The 17,924-nt window shown below is 37.3% G+C and overlaps 1 long non-coding RNA gene across 1 annotated transcript; it reads left to right on the top strand.

Annotated features, from left to right (window-relative positions):
- The first annotated feature begins 6,139 nt into the window (after positions 1 to 6,139).
- On the top strand, positions 6,140 to 16,929 carry LOC136242529 (uncharacterized). The gene is made up of 3 exons (XR_010694559.1): positions 6,140 to 6,302; positions 7,995 to 8,066; positions 16,699 to 16,929. It is a non-coding gene; the product is annotated as an uncharacterized lncRNA (long non-coding RNA).
- Positions 16,930 to 17,924: the final 995 nt, after the last annotated feature.

Here is a 17,924-nt window from a genome sequence, read left to right as displayed (position 1 = left end):
TTAGGATTTATGTAGCCAGAATGGATGCAATTCATAATAAGAGGTGTCATCATCTGGCGTCAGTTCCCATTACAACATGACCATTTCAAAATTAATGGTCTTCACAAAGTGAAACGTATAAACTTAATAAGCTATTACAAACTGAGGCGATATAATTTCGCTTACATAATGCAGTAGTTACCTTATCGAGTCACATACCTTACAGTAGTTCACAACAAGCCGGTCCCGGCAACTTTGGCGAATCTCGAGTCGGCGTCCCTGGCGATTTGTGGGCAGTGACTACGCGCGCTTCTTTCCAGTTGGTTGATCACGCTGAGAATATACCACTGTGCTCCACTACATCTGGTAGGAACGTTGGTCCTTTCGCCCAGCTCTTTTGTTCGCCTCGCAAATTCTCATGTGCCAGCATAGATTGTGCTATGGTGCCAGATTACAATATAATCTGGCGGCGCCCGTATATTTCTATAATACAGAGTGCAGCCATACTAGCGTCAAAGGAGGTGTCAACTCATGATAATTATTTTATTACTATAGCAACACATTGGAGAGGGCGTGCGCGCGCGCGTGTGTGTGTGTGTGTGTGTGTGTGTGTGTGTGTGTGTGTGTGTGTGACACAGAGTCCATGAGGGACATGGTACAGCCTCCTAGTCCTGCCCCAGGAGGATTTTCCTGAGCTGACTCCTATGCACCCTCGAGCAAAAGCACAAAGCAAGCAAAACTTTCACTGCTGCCATACTAGCAGTGAACCAATACTGGGACACCTGTGCACTACACAGGTGCTCTGTGTGTGCGTGCGTACGTACGTGCATGCGTGCGTACGTGTGTGTGAGTGTGTGTGTGCGTGAGAGAGAGAGAGATGCTAGCTATAGCGTAGAATAGCACACCCGTTATAACAATGGACATGTGTAAGTCACCATTGTTGCATGTTGAGTTACATAGCAGTAACACTGTTGCCCATAGCAACAGAGTTTAGAGCACAAATGCATGTGATCGCTCTTAGCCAATGGCAAATATAAGTTTTGATCACGAATTAACACTGTACTTAAAAGCAGCATATGTGAGGGAATTGTGTACGCGGCCATTGTGTATGTGGCCATTGTGTACATGGCCATTGTGTATGTGGCCATTGTTAGCTAGCATGGCAAATAGCAAAACTAATGTGAATTGTAAAAAAAAGCTATTGAGTTGAGGTAACACTATTATAGCAGCACATTTGAGGGAACATATGTACATAACTGTTGTTAGTGTAGTAAATGGCAAAATGTGAAAATTAATTGTGTAACACTGTAGAGGGGGCGTATACATAGCCATTGCTAGTGGAGCAAGTTGCAAATATGTAATTACAACTTTTTGCTAGTTAGCAGTAACACTGTTTCTTATGCAACAGATATATGATATGTGACCATTGTTAGTTTGGCAAATGGCAAATATTAAATTAGTATATAATAATACTCCAAAACCCTATAAGGGACAGTGCTGGAATGATAACTAGCTAGTCCAACTAATTTCACTTCCTGATGATGCATCCCCAGTACCAGCAGACGTATTCTGCTCAGTGCTTACACTTGAGTCAGATCACTATTGTATCTTTGTTTTTTAATCCTAGCCTTCCCTTGTACCAGATCTAGACAGGGATATAATGGCCTGAACAACAGAAATGGCCTGACCAACATACACACACACATAATGGCCTGACCAACAGATAGTGTGATACATTGGTCACATCAGTCACCCATGTTAAATGGACCGTTGAGCTGTAGCCACGTGCACAGCAACACATGCGAGAGAGGTACGTATGTGACCATTGTTAGTGTAAAAAATGTTGCTATTTACTATAACAATGGTTACATAAACATGCCCCCTCAAAAATGAGGGAGGCATGTGTACATAACCATTGTTATGGTATATTTGAGGGGGCGTGATTATGCAATCATTGTTATGGTAGTAGCAGTAATACTGCAGCCTATAGCAACACATTAAATATTTGAGGGTGGGTGTGTTACACTGTAACCTATAGCAACACATTAAATATTTGAGGGTGGGTGTGTTACACTATAACTTATAGCAACACATTAAATATTTGAGGGTGGGTGTGTTACACTGTAGCCTATAGCAACACATGTATGGGGCATGTGTATGTAACCATTGTTATGGTAGCAAATGACAAATATTTAATTGCAATTTTTTTGAATTAGCAGTAACACTGTAGCACATTTGAGCAGGTGGCAAACATGAAGTTGTAAATTTTTTCAAGTTAGCAGTAACACTGTTGCCAATAGCAATAGATTTTAGTGTGCATACGTCATATATTATATGCACCCTAAATACTAGTGCTGAAACGAATAGCAATTTTTACTATTCGAATAGTTGTGAACAAATGACCAAATATTCGATTATTCTTTAAGCTTATACTTCTATTGAATAAGTACTGAAACCTTTTATTATGGAGCAAGGTAGCTAAAGCCTAAGCACTATTTCTAACAGTGTCTTTTCTAAAATAGAATTTTTAAAGCATATATAGAAACATCTCTTCATTCACAATCTTAAGTGGGTTTTCCATCTGAATACAGTGTACGAAGTGCTAACAATTATTTGAATAGAGTGTTAATGAATCGAATAGTGTCATTCCGACCGAATAGTCAAATAACTGAATAATTGTTTTGGCCCTACTAAGTACTGTTACTATAGCAACAGTTTTACTGCTAACTTTAAAAAATTACAATTTCACATTTGCATCATGCACACACATCCCTTGAAATGTGTTACAATGTTACACAAATTTGGCATTTGCCAGTTACTACTCACTAGCAATGGTTATGCACATAATTATTATACCTCTCAAATGCATTACAGTGTTACCTCCAACTGAACAAAATTTTTACAATTTCAGATTAATTATGCTAGTTTGCTATTTGCTATACTAACAATGATCACATACATATTATGTGCTCTAAAATCTGTTGCTATGGCAATAATGCTACTGCTAACTTGCAATTTTGCATTTGCCATTTACTACACTAGCAATGTTGATGTACACATGCTCTCTCAAATGTGACTGCTAATTAAAATTTTACAGTTTCAATAACAAAACAATGGTTACGCACTCATGCCCCTTCAAATGTGTAGCTATAGGATACAGTGTTACTGCTAACTCAAAAATCTTACATTTTCACATTTTCTATGTATTTACCACACTAACAATGGTCATGTACACTCCTCCCTCACATATGTTGCTTTGGCTACATTAAATGTTACCGCTAAATTAAAGAAATCACGAATTACTATTTGTGATTAGCTAAACAGCATGTATGCACTCTAAATACTGTTGCTACAGACAACAGTGTTACTGATAACTTGATTATTTCACATTTGTAACTTTTTTCACTGGTAATGGTTATGCACACACTCCTTCTGAAATGTGCTACAGTGTTACACAATTTCATTATTTACTATACACACTAGCAATGGTTATGTATACATGTAACCCCCTCAAATGTGTTCCAGCTCAATAAAATTTTTACAATTTCACATTGATTTTAATGGTCACATACACACCTCCCTCACAATTGCTATTTTTAAATACGGTGTTACCACTAACTCATGATCAACGAATTATCAATTTGATATTTTGTCATGATTAACAATGGTGACATACATATGTACCCTAAAATCTGATGCTATGACAACAGTGTTACTGCTAATGAAAATTTGCAGTACTAGCGATGTTCACTTACACATGCCCCCTCAAATATGACTGCTAATTAAAAAATATGATTTCACATTTGCCATGCAGTTGCTAACATAACAATGGTTACTTTAATTTATAACGCACAAGTGCTGAAGGTCTGTAGGTCACCTAGTCCTATAGCCTGTTTAAAGTTGTTACATGAAGTGTGTTTAAAAGGTGGAGAACCGTTCCATTACACATGTCCCCTTATTTGTGTTGCTATAGGCTACAATGTTATTTCTAACTCAAAAACCTTACAATTTGCTATAAGTTATTGTTTAAGTCTGAGTCCTTGTAACTAGGTTAGGTAATCTGAGGCTGCATTTTGCAGCACAAGTTGCTGTCAGACCTTCAGTGCTGGTCACTGTAAAGCATTAATAATAATAATAATAATAAAATAAATATTTTTCGCATGTGTTTATATTTGCCATAGCAATGGTCACATATACACCTCCCTCACATGTGTTGCTTTTGGCACAGTGGTCATGTATATGCACCTCTAGCAATGGATACATACACATGCCCCCTCAAATGTGCTACAGTGTTACACAATTTCACCTTTTCCATTTGCTACACTAGTAATGCACACATGCCCCCTCAAATGTGTTGGCTATGATCTATTACCTCCAAATCAACAAAGCTTTTACAATTTCACATTATTGTCAATAGTCACATAGTCGTGTACACACCTCCCTCACATGTGTTGTTTTTGGCTACATTGTTACCACTAACACATGATCAAAGAGTTTTTCAATTTAATATTATTTTTTGTCATCTGCTGAACTAACAATGAATGTATGTGATCATTGTTAGCTTAGCAAATCACAAATAAAATTTAGCAGTAACAATGTAGCCAAAGCAACATATGTGAGGGAAATGTGTGCGTGACCATTGTTAGTGTGGCAAATAGCAAATGTGAAATAGTGAGGGCTTTTTTTAGTTACCAGTAACACTGTAGCCTATAGCAACACATTTGAGGGGGAATGTGTATGTGAACATTGCTAGAGTGCGCAGCAAATGACAAATATGAAATTGCAAGATTTTCAAGTTAGCAATAACACTGTTGCCATAGCAACAGATTTTAGGGTGCATATGTATGTGACCACTGTTAGTTTAGCAAATGGCAAATTAAAATTCTTGTTCATCATGAGTTAGTGGTATTAATTAAGTTAAAAGTAGTACATGTGAGGGAGGTGTGAGTAACACTATTGCCCATAGCAACATTAAGGTGCATATTATGTATGTGACCGTTATTAGTTTAGCAAATGGCAAATTTTAAATTGTAAATTCTTTGAGTTAGCAGTAATACAGTAGTAAAAGCAGCACACCTCATAGCTGCAACACATTTAATGGAGGTATAATGATTGCTAGTGTAGCAATTGGAAAATGTGCAACTGTAAGTAAGCAATAACACTGTTGCCTAAAGCAACAGATTATAGGGTGCACCATTGTCAGTTTAGCAAATGGAAAATATTAAAATTTAATTATAAATTCTTTGAGTTAGTGGTAACACAGTAGCCAAAAGCTGCACATGTGAGGGAGGTGCGTATGTAACCATTGTTAGCATAGCAAATTTAATATAGAATGTAAAGAAATTGTTGAGTTGATGATAGCACTGTAACACATTTGAGAGGGTGTATGTGTATAACCGTTGCTAGCGTAGTGAACGATAAATAAATGTGAAGTTGTAAGTTTGCAGCTATACAACTGTTGCCTGTAGCTACACATTTGTGTACATGATCATTACTACTGTACCAAGTAGCAAACATGAAGTTGTAAAATTTTTGAGTTGGTGGTAACACTGTAAGGTGACTCCAAATAAATTTGCATCTAGTTACTGTCAGCTCTAAATAATCCATTATTCCGTATTCTTCCATTATTATCCGGTTATTATTGCATACTGACAGGCTCACTTGAAACCATGTCGGCTCACGTGTCAGCAGTACTATCAAGTTGGTACAAACTTCACATTTCTGCTATTTTTGCAGCCTAAAAAAGGAAGGAACAAGCTTAAACATGCTTTAATGCAGTTTTTTTTCTATGATTGTGCCAGGTAACTAATAGCTTGAAAAGCTGCCAATCTTATAATGGAAATGGACTGCCCACCCACATGCAAATATGTTTGAGTCCAGTACGTGAAACAGAGAATTTATTTGGAGTGGGCTAACCGGTAGCAACACATCTGAGGGGCTTTTGTTCATGAATATTGCTAGCATAGCAAATGGTAAACTTGTGAAACTGTAATTTTTTTTAGAGCTTACAGTAGAACTGTAATCTATCAACAGTAAGGGGTGACTGTAGCTAAACAAAAATTAATGTGAAATTTAAAAATAAATAAAAGTGAGTGTGTGTGAGTGAGACTCGATGAATGAGTGAGAGAGAGAGTGAGTGAGTGAGTGAAAGTGAGTGAGTGAGTGGCTTTATTAAGCTGCAGAACTTTGAAATAAAGACTAAACCTTGGTTGACATCTCGTTGGGTTTAGCTCGGCGAGGTGAGGGACAAAGATGTAATGATGTAGAGGTTGTTGGCGTGGAAGCCGTGGATAAGTCGCGTAGTGGTGCTGAACCGGCTGAAGGTATGTTGTTTTGTTTTGTTGTTGTTTTTATCTGCTTCACGATAAGCTAACTACTGTAAATGAAATGATAGCATCTCACTCAGTATTTTAGTAGCGTAATAGCATAGATTCAGTATAGAGGGGCGTGTAAGCGCCCCTCTCGACTCAGGGGTACTATGCACTGGATGCACAGTATAGGAGCCCTAGCAAGACCTACACTATTAATGGGTTAGACTGATAGAAGAGAACTTGAAGATCCTCTGGTATGAAGTGGTCTTTCAGACAAGAGTCTGAAGACTTAGACCATGGGTATGCTGGTATGGGATCAAGGACCTATCTTATTTTTTTATTGCATTCATGCTGGACACAGAATACATCCCCATTGTTGAAATTCCTTGGATAGTATATAGCAAGAGTTCAGTCTGGGGAAGGTGTTGATATGAGATAAAAAGCGAGTGTTAAATACAGGTAGCTTAATCAGCAAACACTGTACATGCAGGAAGCCAATTTTATTGTCTATTCAATGGAATATCCTTGACATTCGTAGCATGCTTTGATCCTTGTAAAGAATGCAACTATTCATTGTACTTTTGTGTACCTTTGGCTCATTATGTACAAAGAAGTTAGTAGATTGAGAGTGGTTGTGCTGGTATGATAAAATATTTGCATTGACATAGCATACTGAGGTTTCCCTGACTGCATAACCAGGAATATTATGTTCACCATAAGCATGTAGCAACTGATAATGACGATGAAGTAGTATTGGTTAGGCCCAAACAATTCTTCAGATCAACCCGAAACACTTTCAACAAGTTGCTACGGAATTTTAAAATTATTAACAGAATTTTCACTGAGTAACTGACTGATTGATACCTTCAGACAAATGTAACTTGATAATGGCTAAAGCTACGGGCTGGATTTTTTCACTGTTCGACATTGCTTTGCAATAGAGTAGGGACCATCGCACATCAATAAATAGTACTGAAACAAGCTGAAATAGTGCACAATATTAAAGCCTATAGCCCTACTGTGCTACTTTTTATCGATGTGCTATGGTCCCTACTCTAGTTGAAAATTCCTAATTTTTTGTGTACTTGCCTCAGAAGTAAAGGGACTAAGGTCAGACCTTATTGCACTTTGACCATTAATTCCAATTTCAGCTTCTGCATTTCACATGTATATGCACATATATGAAAGGGCTTCATTGTACTCTAAAGGGTGTGCTTAAGTGCACTCAAGACAAGTACCAATGTACTTCACCCCAAGCCTAGCAATGGAACCTGTTTGTATGTAAACAGGCTAATTTTTGCCTTTGCTGTTTTAGACAGGTGGATTGGCATCTGTACTAAGCATATTCTTTTAAGTTGGCCTTTAAAGTGAGAACAAATGGCAACTAAGACAGGTTTCAGTTTAAGTTTTGAATGGAAGGGTATCAGTATAATGTTTTTGCTTTGCTTTTAGTTTTCAAAATCCTGCATGTAGTGTGTAATACAACTACAAATAGGTGGTAAGAAAGTTCCAAACATGTGCTTGCCAAAAAGGATTAGTTTACAATGGACTTGAAGGACCTAAGTAGTACAGATTGTTGTATCCAATAATCTGATATCATGTTCAAAGGGCTACTTTTATATACACAATTAATATGCTATACTTTCTGTGCATGTATGTAAGTGTATGTTTCACTACTATACATATACGTATGTAATTATGTAGAACTTCTCCTCATTGACCCAACATTGGAAAGTTGTCGACAATGGATGCAAGTGTCACTTTTAATATATGCAGGTATGTTGATAAGTTAAATAATATTTATGTATAGTATTTAGATTTGCTAGCAAATAAAGTTTAGATTATAGTACAGGTCGTTTAGGGGTTGACTGCATAAGTCACTTATTCATTTACACATGACCTGTGTTCCCTCAGTGGATGTGTGAGTAAAAATTACAGTACAAAAAGAGCCACTACAATACTTCATGCCTATCTATGTCTTATATTCGACACTCCAGCATTTTGTGCATGAACAAGTTCATTGGTCTTAACGTACCACTGCTGGTACACTTACTGCATTCTGCAAAATAGGTAATCACTTGAATTGTTAAATGTTTAAAATGAGATAGGCATTTAGCAAACTTCTGATAACCTATAGTATTATACTGGTTGCCCAGCTGCTAAATACTTATTTTTTGTCGGTACAGTATGAACTTCAACACCAGAAACTAAGAAACTCTTTAATACTCTTTTGCCATAATCTTGTCATGGCTGTTGATCTCAGTGTACTTTGAAAATATTGTAGTGTGTTTAGATGCCAAGAACAATGGAAACTAAACAGTTTAGTAGCCATCATGCTCATAAATACCAAGCTGTTCTCCTTTCAATGTCGTAGTGTTCCAAGATTGCTGGAAATTTCTGCTGCAAGACAATAGAACAATAGTTGAATTGCTGTCTGTAGCTCAGCCTGTAGTGCATGCTTTCCGCTATCAAAGCTTCTCTGAAGTAAGACTAGCTAAGTTTGTTTACAAAAGCTGGTTTAGCAGTACCATGAAACAAACAATGGTATAGCTGTTACATTTTCCCTGAGTCACTTCTCCACCTAACAGAGATAATATCTTGTGCATACCAGTTGCACCATCGCATTTGTTTTTCCTCATTTTTCTATACCTCTATTTGTTGTACTGGGCTACTAAACCTATCCAAGAAATAAACTGAGACACTACTGTTTGTTTACAGTCCCTTTAACCAGCACAAGAGCAGAATAAGACTACTAACTATCTCTGGTAGGCTTCTATACACAAGTTATTACTGTGTTTCAAGTAGATACTGTATGATGTAAAACTAAATCAAATCTAGCTGTACATGAACTTTTGTTGCTTTACAAAAGGCAGGTGTGCACTGATGCATACTAGTCCACCTTTACTGTTTGTCTGTTCTTTTTAAAAAGAAGGTCCCATCAGCATGACCTGTAACAATGGTATATCCACCTTTGCTGTCGTCTGTTCTTTTTAAACAGAAGCATGACCTGTAACAGTGGTTCTAGGCTTTGAAGCTTTATTCACATTCAACTACTGCTTTATCCTTTCAAAGTTTCATTACCATGGATACCGATGTGTTAACTAGTTGCACAAGTATTGTTACTCTTTGTAACAGCTGAAACCTCCACCAAAATGGTAAAATATATTATCAATCCTTGTTACTAGTGAGATAGAGTGGTCTATGTGATTTAGTTTTTGTTCAGTAGATATTACACATCTTATGTGCTTTATCAATTATATTGTGCTAGTGTTGCACCGATATGGAATTTTAGCCGATATTCCGATAACCGATTTATAAGAATGCATTGATGCCGATATTACTAGCCGATCCGATATGATACATAAATAATAAAAAAACACTTTAATAACTTTTCATAAACATTACAAACTCACAAACAATATGTGTTGTTACAGTTACTCTGGTAGAAAAGTATTAGACTGAATCACTGATAGTTCTTTACACAATGTAAACTACAGGGTAAGTTGTCTGTAAGTAGTACCAACTAGAACAAAGTTGTTTTATATGAACACTAGCTCCTCTGATAATTCTGGCATAATCCTGTTTCGTTTTTCATCATGTAGATCTCCTGCAGCAGAGAACAGTCGCTCGGACGGCACTGAAGTGGCAGGTGCAGACAGGAATTGTCGGGCTAGTTTTGAAAGAATTGGAAATTCTTAACAATGCTGTGACCACCACATAAAAGGGTCGCCTGTTTTGAAATCTATTAAAGGCACACTTAAGTACCTATCTACTTCACTAATAGATGTGGGCGGGTCTTCACTGCTATCAGCAACAATTTCAGAAAATACATCTAACAGAATGCTACTTATAGTGGGCAAACTCTCTTAGGCCTTGTTGGTCCCTCCATTTCAGTGTTACCTTGCAAACCAGTGTCAAGCTTGGACATTTCTTCCAATAAAATTTCTTTAATTGTTGCTTTAACAATATTACTTGAAAAGAATTTGTCCTTAAACCTAGGGTCAAGGAAAGTAGCAAGAGATAACTGCTTGTTTTCTTCAATTCTGTTAAAACATAGTTTAAGCGAATGAAGTAGTTCTCTTTTCATAGTGTGAATGCCACTGTCATCAGTGATTTTTTCAAGTGCTCTGGTAAGTATACGTATGTACGGTATGACGATGGAAATAGCTGCAAGGCCTGCAGATATAGACCTAGTGATCTCTTCCACAGGAGATAAAATTTCAATAACTCTTCATGACATCCAACTGGTGAGATGAAAGCTGTTGAACACTGCTATTTTCAGCAGCATATGCTGCTAGCGCCATCTTTTGCTCTTGGACTGATATCAACATGTAAAATGTGGAATTCCATCTTGTTTGGACATTCTGCTTCAATTTATGTTGTGGAATATTGAGGCTTTCTTGAATTCTTTTTAAATTGTGAGAAGCAACAGACGAGCAGTGAAAATTCCCAACTATACTCTTGCATATTGCAATGATATATTTCACTATTTTCTGAGATAGTAAGCCATCATTGATTGCTAACTGAAGAGAATGACCAAAACACCCAAAATGTGGTAGAGAAGCATCACGCATGGCCTTAGCCATATTACTGGCATTGTCAGTGATCACTAAATGCACCCTCTGCAATGCTATTTCCCATTTTTCCAGCATGCTGAGTACCTGAGCAGCGATGTACTCTCCAGTGTGGGCTTCAGTAAGGCATTGGGCATTCAAAACAGCCGAAACTCACTTGAACTGGCTATCAATCCAATGGGCTGTAAGGCTAAGCAATGCCGTATCATTCACACTTGAACTCCACGCATCAATTGTAAAGCTCAAGTAACTTTCATCATCACAACTGTTGATCAGCCTCGCAACTTCCTCTTTCATTCCAGAGTATATTTTTGGAATAATCGTTTCAGTAAAATATTTTCTACTGGGGCACTGGTAGCGTGGTTCTAGCAACTTCAAGACTTGCCTGAATCCCACATCTTCTACCATTGAAATTGGCTGGCAGTCAATCGCTACCATCTCACCTATTTTTCGGTGTACTCGTTGTGCCCTCTGGTCGTTGATATCCCAGCCCTTACTTCGGTCTTGCACTTCGCTTAAAGAAAGTTGTCGTTGTAGTTCCCATTTTCTTGTTTCCATTGGCTGCTTTGGCTCCTTTTCCGTTTTCCTTTCAGGTATTTTGAGTGGATTTCCGGGTGTCTTTTTACTAAATGGTTTACAAGGTTAGTAGTAGTATAAGACTTCGTCGTAGAGCCACCTCTGGGAACTTTCGCTTCACACTCATCACAAATAGCAAACTTGCTGTCCTCATCAACAGTAAAGAATTCCCAAATAACTGATGTTTTTCTTCCCAAATCATGGCTAGGATTTACTGCATTGCTAGGGTTGCTTGCACTCGACCTCGTGCTTACCGCCATTTTCGAGCATTAAAAATAGACAATTAATCGGTTGCGGCGCTTGCATAAATCATGTGTACTTATATCGTATCGGCTAGTGTTGTGTCTTTTGATCCAATACCGATACCAATAAGTATAATTTAAGCCGATATATGGTTTAACCGATAGCCGATCCGATTATCGGTGCAACACTATATTGTGCCATTATATGTATGCATCAGACAAAGAACTAAATAGCCCCAAAGGGCCAAGGATACATTACTGTTCTGAACTACACCAACTGCACATTAGACTTTCACTTTTTATCTACCTTCCCCGTATACTGTACATTATAATTTATTTAACATATTATATTTCTCACTAGCTGGTCCCACTATTATTAACGTTGGCGCATATATATATATATCTAGCCCACCAGCATTTTCAGTTTTTTCACATATCTGTCAATAGCAAGGTTAAAAATGTATAAATACTTATGGGAATTACTAAAGTGATGAAACCTATAGAGTCCACAATCATTTCTCAATTGATTATGAACTTGTGGATCAACATCAGTTTGTATGTGTTGGTAGTAGAAAGATTATGTGGTCACTTACATGTTGCTCCTGTGCAGTATTTGTGAACTAACAATTAAGTTTTACAGATGCTAAATTATCACCTATTGGCCATGTTTTATCAATCAATATGTTGAAAATTTGATGTTGTGCGATGTGAACATTATTTACACTGATAACATTATATTTTACAACTGGCTTTCCGTCATCTTTTTCTATTAATTGCCCTCCCATTTTGTTTACCTTCACTTGTAATTATGTCAGCTGTTGATGATGCTTACTCATTAATATGTACACATATCAACATGAAATAAAATGCTCATCATTACACTATGTCACAAAGTTTAATGCAAGCTTTTACATGCTTTCCTTAGTCCACTATAGCATGTTGAAGGCCATGACGTAATGGAAAATTCAGCTGCATTCCATGCAAACCACAGGAGCTCAGCTGGATGGGCTGATATAGCACTTCCCTGAAGTTGTTGTGGTTACTGGCAGTGTATAGGCTGCAGGTTTATATCACAGGCATAGCTTTACCTTTTAACATTACATCACATTGATGAGTACCTATAGTATGTACAAGGTAAGCTGGATCCTAAAAAATAACTAAAAATTAAAGGTGGATTTTTTCTCAAGAGAGTAAACATTTCAGTCAACTAGATAATTAATAGTGACAGCCAAGGTGTCAATAACAGACACATGCCGTTTGGCTCCATCACAAGTTAAAAGGTGATGACATGAACTGCTTACCTAAATTATAACAAGGTGATGTTATGCTACTTGTAAAAGCCAGGTGGCCATGCAATTAATACTTTCCAATTCTAGCTAAATAGGCAAGGAATCAATCATGTAGATTTTATTCATGCTATTGCTATTATTAATTCAGCTAGATAATTGGATTTGTAAATACTATAATTCAGTACATTTGTAAGTTGTACATTATTTTGTAATTCTGTAATTGCATTGCTATACATTACTAACGCATGTTAAACCACAACTCATGCACAGAAGTATCTTTTCAACTGTTTTATAGTGTGCCGGTCTTATGCTTTCTTATGCTAATTATTTAGAAAAAGCCTTGAGGCTACCTTTCATTTTCATTTGTGTGAGTAAGGGTACGTAACTCCCTCCTTTCAACTCCAAGGAAACACTATGTCTGGTAGCCTAAGAGGCCTTCAATGTTGAAGTTATTAAATGTCTATAAAACCAAAAGGGAAGACTGTTCACGAAGAGTCACCATTCCTGTATTTCAGACCTCCGAGTTGAAACCACTGCGGAACAAAGTTATGGGTGTGGAAGGTTAATAGAAACTTAATTTAGCTTTTAATTCTTACATCCTGGTTGCTTTTTACCATTTAACGATTTTGCTCATGTGGGTGAATATGGACTAACATAGATAGGTAGATAGATAGGTAGGTAGATACACACACACACACACACACATACATACATACACACACACACTTTTATGAAAAGAATTTCAGTAAACCAGGTGCGCAGGTTTAAAGTTACGTAACCTGGGTGTCAGGAAGTATGTTAAGTCAATCTTTGCTTGTAATATAGCAATTGACCATTCTACAGTTTTGTATGTACTACAACAGCCACATAGTTTGGACATGTGTTGATCATTGATCATAATTTTTGCTTTAGATCACACATGATTCATTCTGCTGTTTAGTTGTCCATCATTTTATTATTAGGCTGATAGAATAAAAAAATTTAAAGCAATAAAACTATGACCATACATGCTACACTTTAGTATAATGATCTGTAATGCTTCATTTCCAATACATTGATTCAGGGCCTGAAATTACGTTTTGGAAATGATCTAACCAATCCTGTTATGTGGTCAGACATACTTAATAGTACTGTACAAAAATTGTTTAGACATTAGCCAAAAATGGTTGGAAAATGGCAGATGTCTGACCATAACAAGCTCTGTGTAATCTGAAATGGTTCTGCACATAGATAGGTGCCATTGCATCTACGTTTGCTCATAGTAAGTCAGCATGCTGATATTGCTTCACAGCATATGGACTGCTGTATATAGTACTATATGGCAGTTGTACTGATTCATTTCTCTTTGTTGACCATGTTTCAGTTCTAGCATGATAGGACAGGTACTATTAGCACCGCATAGGCTGCACATGTCTTAACTCAATGATGGTACTTATTCGTTTAGCTGGCAGCTGTATATACATGCTGCTGTGCTGTTTAGCTTATAAATGGCTGAGACCATGAAGTGGTTGCAAGCTATTTAGAATTGTATGAAGAGGGTGAAGCATATCAATGGTGTATGGCCAGTTCCATTCTCAAACAGCTAATTTTCACAGCTCTTATTATTGCACACTCTGGTACAGTAATATAGAAAGAACCATCGATCCCACCTCGGTCTATGAGTAGCTTGAGAACCAATGCATTAGTTTGGGTAGAAGGGTAGGAACAATGATTAGTTCAACTTCACCCACTTCGTACAAATTTTAAATAGCTTACAACCACTTTGTGGTCTAAGCCATTTTGAATTGTGACCCACTGAGTGAAACCTGACTTGTTTGCATAAATCTGTTTTTGTGATAAATTCCATTGAAGTACATCAGGTAAAAACTGTATGCTACGTAAATCATTTCATGTATCTTTTAATCATTTCAGTAAACAGTGAAGGAAGACGTATATTGAATTATCTAGTATACAATAATGCTGAACCGACAATCATACATCAGTTGTTTTTTTTTGGTATATCGATATCGGATCGGCACCACAATGAAAAAAGGCAGCATGCAGATACATATAATTATTATTGTGTGCATTTAGAAATATGCGCTCATGATGTTTACACATGTATCAAGTTTCATTTTACTGCACTACAATGTTGTTGTTGGAGTGAGCTTGAGCAAGCCCCACACTAGTGAGTCAGCAGTGCAATGGACGTTACAATAAATTACATTATAAAGCAGATACCTCACACGTGTTTTCGGCTTTAAATTTTGCCAGATTTGGTAGTCATTAGAGCGATGTCTGAGTTTCACAACAGTCTGCTCAGTTCAGAAGCTGCAAAATTTTCTCTCTATGTGGTTGCACATTTGTGAATAGAATACCATCTTGCTGCACACTTAAATGTATGAACGTACCTCAATGAGATGGCTGTTGCATGAAGTATGATTAGATGCATAGATAGTGTATGTATAGTTTTGTATTTACGAACCTGTGTGCATAGCACAAGTCTCTACAAGGTAAGCTATACAGGCTTTTTACATATACAGTGACAACTGCAGGAGGGTTTCAACTTCCCAGTGTTAAACTATCATGCATACAGTATGATAGTGCTGTAAAAAAGGATCATGAAGGTTTGGATTTTTCTGAAAATTATCACCTAATAGCCAGCCTTGATTTTTATAATGTGTCTTGCCAGTGCTTCATTCTTTCCTTTGGTCCAGTATGACTGTGTCAGTTCACCAGCCATCAGTCAGGTTGCTGAAAATAAAGGTTGGACAAAGTGATTGAATTAGGAATCATATAGAAATAAAAGACAGTGAAACAAAGGAGGTCATTTACACTTGTATAGCTATACTAGTGAACTACTTCAGTCATGGTTACAGTACACTATTAACAGGCTGTATGCTATCCAAGTAAAACTTAAATGAGCACTAGTATAGCTTGACCTCCCTTGTTTTACTGCTTTTTATCATACAGTACAGTAGTATCGTATGTTAGTGATCATGAAAGTTTAGTTCAGGCCACGAATATTATCCAGAAACTGGCTTCACTTTCCTTCATGATAGCTTGGCAGTATTGATTAGGCATAACCAAGCCTAAATCTGTCTTCAGCCTGACTCCAAACCATTCCAACACATTAAAGTTTTCCACTTAACTAAATTTTCTACTAACTTGACTGCCTGATGCTGTCAAGACAAGGCTCGGTTTTGCAAAGTGTTGTCAGCCTTTGAGTCCTACTGAAAAAGACATTCATGGCATTGTATTTTCGGAATCATTTTGCTCTGAAATTCAAGGCTCTTTAGTCCCAAGATTTCAGAGCTCTTTTACTTCTGATATTTCAGAAATCTTTTTTAATCTGAAATTTCAGAAACTTCAAAATTCACATATTGTGCTGTGAAATTTTTAGAGCCCAGATCATTTTCTTTTGAAATTTCAGAAATCTTAATGTTCTGAAATTTCAGAGCCCTTTTTGTTGTCTTAAGATTTCAGAGCTCTTTTTATCTGAAATTTCAGAAACTTTTTGTTAAATTTCAGAAGCTTTTTTTGCCCACAAAGTTCAGAACTTCCAGCTTTTTTCTTCTGAAATTTCAGAAATCTTATTGTTCTGAAATTTCAGTGCCATTTTTGTTGTCCAAGATTTCAGAGCTCTGAAATTTCAGAAACATGATTTGTTCTGAATTTTCAGAAATGTTTTTGCGAAATTGTGTCTTGTTTTTGTAGTTTTATCACTATTGTCTTTTTTTCATTTCAGGAACATTGACAAAGTATGACAGCCGAAAGCTGCAAAGATGGACACTCTAGTAGGATAGCTGATGAAGAGCTGTTTACAGAGAGAGCAAATTGATTAATGCCATCACTGCTACGTTATTAATCATTTTGTATATACTGTCCTATTTCTTTTTTTGTGTTAGTAACTATTTGTGCTGGTGAAATAATAGTGTTAGTTGCAAAATATGTACTTATTTGTAGTGCAATATCTTGGTCTGGCAAAATTCTGGCATTTCACCCTATTTTTGCATATGCAAAAATAGAATAGATTTTCCCATCTCAAATCGGATTCTGTTCCTACCATCACAGCCATTTCTTGACCGCCACCTTGGATTTCACATCTTTTTTCACCATTGTCTATTTGAGGGCCACACTCTCTTTTTTACAGCTTGGCTGTTTTGGATCAGATAGTTATATAACTATAATTTTTACATTTTGAATCTGTTTTTGGCTGGTTATGTGTGTATGCATACAGGCACACACCACACAAACGCGCGAGCTTGTGCATACACTAAGCAAAGCATACGGAAGCGATGCGAAACTTAGCTATTGCCAATAAGTGAATCAGCACTGGGATGCCTGTGCACCACTCAGGCACTTGAGCCTTGTGCAGACAAATCCTCCTGGGACGGCACTAGTAACCCTCAGGAAGACTGTCCAGGTCTCATGGAGAGAGGTAGAAGAACCTAAAGTTCCACAATGACCCGAACACCACTAAGTGAGATATGGCATTTGCTTCCCTAGTTTACACCAGGTACCCATTGATGTTATACAGCTGGGTGGGCTGCTTCCCCAGTTGACACCAGGCCCCTGTTTAAACAGCTGGGTAGACTGGAGCAATGTGAGTAGTTATATTTTCTTGCTCAAGGAAACAACAACAACACCAAAGTAGCTCAACCAGGAATTGAACCTTGGACCTTTCAATTACCAGGCTGATGCCCTAACCACTTGCCTATGGTACTTCTTTCTCTCACTTACGCACACACACACACACACACACACACACAACACACACACACACACACATACATACACACACACACTGCAGATAGGCAACAGCCCATTGAGGAACAGTTTGGTGGAGTTCAGAGTCAGAGATGTAAGTGCTATTTCAGGAGCAAGAGGAAGACTAGTTGTACATAAATGTGAGACAAGTGACCATGCTTCTGCCTAAGTCCCAATTATGTACTACTTGATATTCACTAAAAT

This window comes from Dysidea avara, chromosome 2 (genome assembly GCF_963678975.1).
Source record: "Dysidea avara chromosome 2, odDysAvar1.4, whole genome shotgun sequence".
Classification (NCBI taxonomy): Eukaryota; Metazoa; Porifera; class Demospongiae; order Dictyoceratida; family Dysideidae; genus Dysidea; species Dysidea avara.
The sequence above is the reverse complement of the archived record's forward strand: the minus strand, read 5'-3'. Positions and strand labels throughout refer to the sequence as shown.